This window comes from Triticum dicoccoides, chromosome 1A (genome assembly GCF_002162155.2).
Source record: "Triticum dicoccoides isolate Atlit2015 ecotype Zavitan chromosome 1A, WEW_v2.0, whole genome shotgun sequence".
NCBI lineage: Eukaryota > Viridiplantae > Streptophyta > Magnoliopsida > Poales > Poaceae > Triticum > Triticum dicoccoides.
Genome location: NC_041380.1, coordinates 382,969,836 through 382,978,537, shown reverse-complemented (window position 1 = coordinate 382,978,537; position 8,702 = coordinate 382,969,836).

The window sequence follows — 8,702 nt, the reverse complement described above, 5'->3', positions numbered from 1 at the left end:
CAGAACTTGGAAGTGAAAATGCTTCCGCGGTCTGAAGAGGTCAATTGCAGAATTCCGTTTGATACGTCCACTTTGCATCATGCTTTTATATCAATATTTATTGCATTATGGGCTGTTGTTACACATTATGTCACAATACTTATGCATATTCTCTCTTATTTTACAAGGTTTACATAAAGAGGGAGAATGCAGGCAGCTGGGATTCTGGGCTGGAAGAGCAAATATTAGAGACCTATTCTGCACAGCTCCAAAAGTCCTTAAACTTCACGGATGATGTTTTCCAAATATATAAAAAATACTGAGCGCAAGAACCTCACCAGGGGGCCACACCCTTCCCATGAGGGTGGGGGCGCGCCCTACCCCCCAGGGCGCGCCCCCCTACCTCGTGGGCCCCTGGTGGCCCTCCGGTGGCCATCTTCTGCTATATGGAGTCTTTCGATGGGAAAAAATCATAAGCCATCTTCTCGGACGAAACTCCGCCGCCACGAGGCGGAACCTTGGCGGAATCAATCTAGGGCTCTGGCAGAGCTATTCTGCCGGGGAAACTTCCCTCCCGGAGGGGGAAATCATTGCCATCGTCATCACCAACGCTCCTCTCATCGGGAGAGGGCAATCTCCATCAACATCTTCATCAGCACCATCTCATCTCAAAACCCTAGTTCATCTCTTGTCTCCAAGTCCGGGATTGGAGCTAGTAGGTTGCTAGTAGTGTTAATTACTCCTTGTAGTTGATGCTAGTTGGTTTAATTGGTGGAAGATCATATGTTCAGATCCTATATGCATATTAATACCCCTCTGATTATGAACATGTTTATGCTTTGTGAGTATTTACTTTTTTTCCTGAGGACATGGGAGAAGTCTTGCTATTAGTAGTCATGTGAATTTGGTATTCGTTCGATATTTTGATGAGATGTATGTTGCCTCTCCTCTAGTGGTGTTATGTGAACATCGACTACATGACACTTCTCCATTATTTGGGCCTAGAGGAAGGCATTGGGAAGTAATAAGTAGATGATGGGTTGCTAGAGTGACAGAAGCTTAAACCCTAGTTTATGCGTTGCTTCGTAAGGGGCTGATTTGGATCCATATGTTTCATGCTATGGTTAGGTTTACCTTAATACTTTTTTTGTATTTGCGGATGCTTGCAAATAGAGGTTAATCATAAGTGGGATGTTTGTCCAAGTAAGGGCAGCACCCAAGCACCGGTCCACCCACATACCAAATTATCAAAGTACCGAACGTGAATCATATGAACGTGATGAAAACTAGCTTGACGATATTCCCATGTGTCCTCGGGAGGGCTTTGCATCATATAAGAGTTTGTCTAGGCTTGTCCTTTGCTACAAAAGTATTGGGCCACCTTGCTACACTTTATGTACTTTTGTTACTTGTTGCTCGTTACAAATTATCCTATCACAAAACTATCTGTTACCACTTATTTTAGTACTTACAGAGAATACCTTGCTGGAAACCGCTTATAATTTCCTTCTACTCCTCGTTGGGTTCGACACTCTTACTTATCGAAAGGACTACGATAGATCCCCTATACTTGTGGGTCATCACCGTCCAACGAGACAATTCTGGAGGTATATAGCTCTGCCAACTGAGTTGCCGTGATAGATTCTTTGATTGGAAGGAAATGAGCCACTTTTGTAAGCTTGTCAATGACAACGAAGATAGCATCATTCCCACGCTTGGACTTTGGAAAGCTAGTGACAAAGTCCATTTCGATATGATCAAACTTCCATTCTGGAATAGCAAGAGGTTGGAGGAGACCAGTTGTTCGTTGATGTTCTACTTTCACCCTTCGACAGACATCAAATTCATTCACGAATTGAGCAATCTCTTGCTTCATTCGAGTCCACCAATACGACTGTTTGAGGTCATGGTACATATTCGAACTGCCTAGATGGATAGAAAGAAGAGAATTGTGCGCTTTGTTCATTATGACCTTCCTTAGATCACCTTTAGGAACCATAATCCGGTCCTCGAAGAATAAGGTGTCCTTGTCATCTATGCGATAGCACTTGTATTTGGGTAAGCCCTTGGCAACACCATGTTTCCCCTTCTTCACCATGGTATCAAGGAGTTGTGCCTCACGAATTTGGTCTTCCAAAGTTGGAGTGACTTGAAGGTTGGCAAGAAAACCTTGAGGAACAATTTGGAGGTTGAGCTTGCGGAAAGCTTCACAAAGATCTGGTTGGAAGGGCTTGAGAATTGAGTTGTTGCAATAAGCCTTTCTGCTCAATGCATATGCAATCACATTAGCATTGCCTGGAGTGTATTCAATACTTGGATTGTACTCTTGAATCATTTCGACCCAACGAGTTTGCCGGAGGTTGAGGTTGGATTGAGTGAAGATGTATTTGAGGCTCTTGTGATCGGTGAAAATGTCCACTTGCCTTCCCAACAAGAGATGTCTCCATGTTATTAGTGCATGGACAACTGTTGCCAACTCAAGATCATGAGTGGGGTAGTTCCTTTCATTTGGCTTCACCTGATGAGAAGTATAGGTCACAACTTTCTTCTCTTGTATTAACACAGCACCGAGACCTTGCAACGAGGCATCACAGAAAACTTTGGGTTTGGACTCATCAGGAGGAGTTAGGATTGGAGCTAAGACGAGTTTCTCTTTGAGAGTGTTGAAAGCAACGTCACACTCAGGAGTCCAGGAATACTTGACATGCTTCTGGAGGAGGTTAGAAAGAGGTTTAGCGATTTTTGAGAAGTTCTCAACAAATCTTCGGCAATAGCTTGCAAGCCCAAGGAAGCTACAGAGCTGCTTGACATTCTGAGGAGGCTCCCAGTTCACAGTTGCAGAACCCTTTTCTGGATTAACAGCAATGCCCATGGCGGAGATGATGTGGCCAAGGTAAAGAACTTCATCAAGCCAAAACTCACATTTGGAGAACTTTGTGTAGAATTAATAGTCTCTGAGCTTGTCGAGCACCAATCACAAATGCTTGGCATGATCCTTCTTATTCTTGGAGAAAACCAGGATATCATCGAGATACACCAGGATGAATTATTTGGTGTAGGGGTTGAAGATGAAGTTCATCATGCTAGAGAATGTTGGAGGGGCATTGACAAGCCCGAAAGACATGACAGTATATTCATAAGAACCAAAGCTTGTTCTGAATGTTGTCTTTGGGATATCTTTTTCACGAATGTGAATCTGATGATAACTCATATGGAGGTCGAGCTTGGAAAACACCTTTGCACCTTTGAGTTGCTTGAATAGCTCATTGATGCTGGGAAGTGGGTACTTGTTCTTGATTGTCTTATTGTTCAATGGGCGGTAATCGACACAAAGTCGGTCCATGCCATCCTTCTTCTGGACAAAAAGAACACCACAACCCCATGGAGATGAACTTGGTCTGATCAGACCCAGACGCTTTTGTTCATTGAGCTGTTTCTTCAATTCTTTTAGCTTTTTCGGCCCAAGCTTGTATGGCCGCTTGCAAACGGGTTCTGTACCGGGCTCAAGATCAATAACGAACTCAACTGGCCGGTGAGAAGGCATACTCGGAAGCTCTTCTGAAAGACATCTTGATACTCACAAACAACTGGAATCTGAGAAATAGCGTCTAACTCGCCTTTCTCATTGAGAGAGAACAACCAAATGGTTTCATCATGAGCGGTAAAGATGATCACATCCTCAGAAGGGTGCGTCAATTTAATCTCCTTGGCAGCACAATCAAGAAAGGCCTTGTGCTGAGAAAGCCAATCCATGCCGAGAATGAGATCAATATCAGAGTTGCCAAGAACAATTGGGGAAGCCAGGAATTTATAATTGCCCATCTTGATAGTAACATCCGAAGCCACCAAATGGGAACTCATGTTCAAACCCAGAGAAACGACGGCTAAAGGTCTTGACAAGAGCTCCTTATGAAAATTGTGCTTGAATGCAAACAAATATGACATGAAACAAAGCGATGCACCAGTATCAAATAAAACTTTTGCAAGAATATCATTAACTGGGAGATTACCCATGATCACTTCTGAAGAATCTTCTGCTTGAGCTGAATTCATCAAGTTCACCCTTGCGGACTTGGGATTGTGCTTGACAGCTGCATTGCTTGCTGACTTGACCGGAGGTGGAGGCGGAAGGCACTTTTGGGTGCACTTGTTTGAGTAATGCCCTTTCAAACCACACCTGTGACAAGTGACCTCTGAAAGCAGACGGAAAGGTGGAGGAGGAGGACCACATGTTCTCGGAGCCTGATACTTGTTCTGATAGCCTGGGTTGGGTTGGTGGGAAGATCCACGACCACCTGAGTTCTTCTGCTGGTAGGGCTAACGAAACTGAGGAGGTGGAGGAAGCCAGAACTTCTGTTGCTTAGCTGCCACTTGTGAGGAAGAAGAAGACTAGACTGCATCCCTGATTCTCTTCTTTGAAGCCTCACACTTGAGCAAAGCAGCTTCTTGCTTGAGGGCCATGTTGTAGAACTGACCGAACTGAGTAGGCTCAATGAGAACAAGAGCTAACTGCAGATCCTCTCTGAGGCCACCCCTGAAGTGATAGGTCATGCTCTTTTCATCAAGAATGTCCTGCCTTGCAAAGCGAGCAAGCTTCTGAAACTGGATGTTATATTGATACACGGACATGCTTCCTTGCTTGAGATTGCGGAGTTCCTCACGCTTGCTCTCGACAACACTTGTTGGAATATGATGAGCTCGAAAGTCCCGACAGAAGTCAGTCTAGGTAATCACTCGGCCTCCTTTGGAATCTTTGTACTGCTGATACCAATCAGCTACTTGGTCTTTGAGCTAAAAAGAAGCGAACTTGACGTAGTCCTCGGTCCTGACATTGCTACATTCAAAATGCTTGTTGATGTCCACAAGCCAATCATCGGCGTACATGGCCTCGGCATAAGCGCTGAAAGACTTTGGCTGATTTGCAAGAAACTGGTTGAGGGTAGCGAACTGAGGTTGATTGTTGAATTGCCCTTGACCTTGATTTCATTGGTTGCCTTGGCCTTGGTTGCGCTCTTGAAAGAGTTGCAAAAGCATTTGGGTATTGGCGTTGGTGGCCGCCATCACAGCTTTCCAAGCCTCCGGAGGCGGAGGAGGTGGCAGAGGTGGAGGGTTCGACTGCTCTCCATCGGTACGTTGCGGATTCAGACGCGTTGGGGGAGCCATCATGAAGAGGGTGACATCCATTAGAACCATGATAGACAAGCTGAATCAACAAATAGATATGTTCAAAGAAGTCTTCACAATAAACATTCAAACAGAGATTGAATGAATGAATTCCAAAGTTGACATTACACGACCATTAAGGTGAGAAGCCACTTAGACAAAGGTTGACCAATGAAACAACAAGGTACAACTGGAACAAATAAGTGGTAAGGATCACCCAATCCCATACCAATTATCTGCCCGAAGAATAACTAAGAGCTACTTGAATTCCCACCTAATAACTCCCAAAACTTTCTGGTTATGCAATCTGGTGTTGGGGATACAGGGAGGCACAATATATATCACACAACTAATAAGCCCTACGCTCCATTGTATCCATCCGTCAACACATAACCAAGAAAACTCTGGAAATCATGTACCTCGACCTTCGAAATGCATATGTTATACTAGCTGTGGCAATACTCCCGAACTCCATCCCCAGTACTGGGTGGCGTCGTGGTTATCTCACCACTAACTGCATAAAAGAGGTTTTTTATGTCGGCGAGCTCAGGTATACCAGAACTGCAACGATAAAATTGTGACGACAACAACTCGGAGCTCAACTCCCCGGGACACTGCCACAACCCCTAAATGTCAGGAGGCACCAAGAACAATGTTCTCGTCACCACAATATCGGAACGATTCCAAGATACCCACGTGATCCTAAAAAAATTAGTGAAAAAGAGGAGAGGAAATTCAAAACATTTACGCCACGAGTCCTTACTAGAGCAACAAAGGGGTTGAGGAGTAAAAAGAATCCTACTCTCCAATATATATAATCCTAAGACTAAAAATAGTTTTGCTCTAGATTCAACAACGTCAGCGGTTCGATCAAGCAGGGAGGTCCTAAGTCGGGATGGCTCTGATTACCAACTTGTAATGCCCAAGATGTGGCTATATCTCCTACGTGTCGAGGCACGACTTAGAGGCATAACAGCATTTTGGTATGATCGCAAGAAGGGTCATCTTCACAAATTCCCATGTAAATGGACAAGGAAGTAAATGGTTGGCTTACAATTGCCATGTCACACAACGATCAAATTATTCATACATCAACTAGAGTACACACAAGGTCCGACTATGGACGGATCCAAATGAAAAGAAGCCAACCACACATGCTAAGTCCCGATCGTCCCTACTGGGCACCACTAATGATCATCCGGATAGGAAACATAGTAACAGCCAAGGTCTTCATCGAACTCCCACTTGAGCTCGGTGGCATCACCTGCATCGGTATCATTGGCACCTGCAACTGTGTCTGTAGTAACTGTGAGCCACGAGGACTTAGCAATCTCAAAACCCGCGAGATCAAGACTATTTAAGCTTAAAGGTAGGATGTGGTTATAAGGTGGAGTTGCAGCAAGCACTAAGTAAATATGGTGGCTAACATATGAGTACAAGAGTAAGATGAGAAACTACGCAACGGACGCAGAGCTAGAAGTGATCCTGAACTACTTACGTTTAAACATAACCCATCGCGTTCTCTTCCCGAACCTCGTCGAAAAGAGACCATCACGGTTACACACGCAGTTGGTGTATTTTCATTAAGTCAAGTGTCAAGTTATCTACAACCGGATATTAACAAATTCCCATCTGCCATATAACCGCGGGCACGACTCTAGAAAGTTTAAACCCTATAGGGGTGTCCCAACTTAGCCCATGACAAGCTAACGATCTGCGGAGACAATCCTACATCGCGGGACCCTCCGATTAGACTCGAAATCCCAGTGCACAAGATATTTCGACAATGGTAAAACAAGTCCAGCAAGACCTCGCGACGTGCCGACACCCTAATAATAGCCGTGTGTATCTCGTCTCAGGCCACAATCAGATGGGAAAGCCTACGAGTAAAACCAGACCTCGAGTTGCCCCGTGGTGGCCCCGTAGTCTGCCCGTTTTGTACCAACACTCAGGAGGAGCATTGGCCCGGGTTGTTGATTAGAATCCTCGGGTTAATTACTCCCTATGCAAATTTTAGTTGTTATTTGGCAAATGGTAAAAACAATGTTGGGCCTTGCTGGAAGAGTTTTATTCAAAGTGAACTGTCAAGAGGGGCCAATAAACCCTCGTCGTGTTAGGGACGCAAATTCAAGGAACATAACATGGTATGACGGAAACTAGGGCGGCAAGAGTGGAACAAAACACCGAGCAAAAGGCCAAGCCTTCCACCATTTACCAAGTATATAGATGCATTAATTAAATAATAGATATTTTGATATCCCGACATATCCATGTTCCAACATGGAACAACCAGCAAGGCACCTGCAACTAGCAACGCTTAAGAGGGGGCTGAGCAAAAGTAGTAACATAGCCAGACAGTGGTTTGCTAGGAAGGTGGGTTAGATGCTTGACATGGCAATATGGGAGGCTTGATAAACCAGTGGTAGGTAGTGCGGCATAGCGATAGAGCAAACAACTAGCAAGAAAAGATAGAAGTGATATCAGGGGTAATGATCATCTTGCCTACAAAGTTCTCAGGGTTGTTGAAAGCTTGCTCCTCGTAAACATACTCGACGGGTTCCTCGTTCACGAACTCGTCTCCCGGCTCTACCCAAAGCAAGAACACAAGCAACAGAACAACAATCAATCATGGTGCAATGCACAAGCAACATGATGCAAGACATGGCATGGAATGCAATATATGATGTGCAATGCATATGGGTACTCCGAAAGGGAAAAGATGATCATGGCATCAACTTGGCAAACCAAGCATGCCACTGGATAGGTTGGGAGATTTCGGTTGAAATCAATATAAAGATCACCGGAAACGGATGCATGGTTTGCAAATGACGAGCAAAACAAGAATAATGCAAAACTGCGCTTAACAGCAACGTAGCACTTAAGATGCGTCATGATAATATGCTACAGCACTCCAACATAAAAAACATATGGCAATGAAGTACAGGTGAAGCTCTACAAATCATGAACACTGAGCTACTCTAGAACTCACTAGAACAAGTCTAAAACAACATGGCAAATATGCAAATGACAACAGTTTATAGACTTAAGCAGTTTTTCACTGATCATGGCAGAAATAGCATCAGGTAGCAATGTTTAGAGCTAGTAAACTACATGCTACAAGAACATATCATGGCAAACTTGAGAATGGCATGCTAGTACTAAAGGCAATGAACAAAACTCCCTTACTGAACTTGAGCCAAAGATCCACAGAAAAGATGGTAGCATCAATGCAAACATGGCAAGTGGTATGAACAAATTTCAGACTTAAGAGGAAAATCATGCATGGCAGAAACAGATTCATGATAGCAACTTTGTAAGCTTGCGCAACTCACTACAAAGAATTTCATGGCATAAGAAAGCAACCAACAGTAAGAAGACACATTTATGAAGATAAACATGACAAGAGCATGGTCATAGGGTGCATGGATCACTAGCAAAATGCATGGCAAAAATGCACTTCCTGTTAACAGACTGACAGCAATAATATTTGGCAAAATGAGAGCATGGTAATGACAAGCTAAAGCACCCCATAATTTCAAACAAAGGCATGGATAGATAGA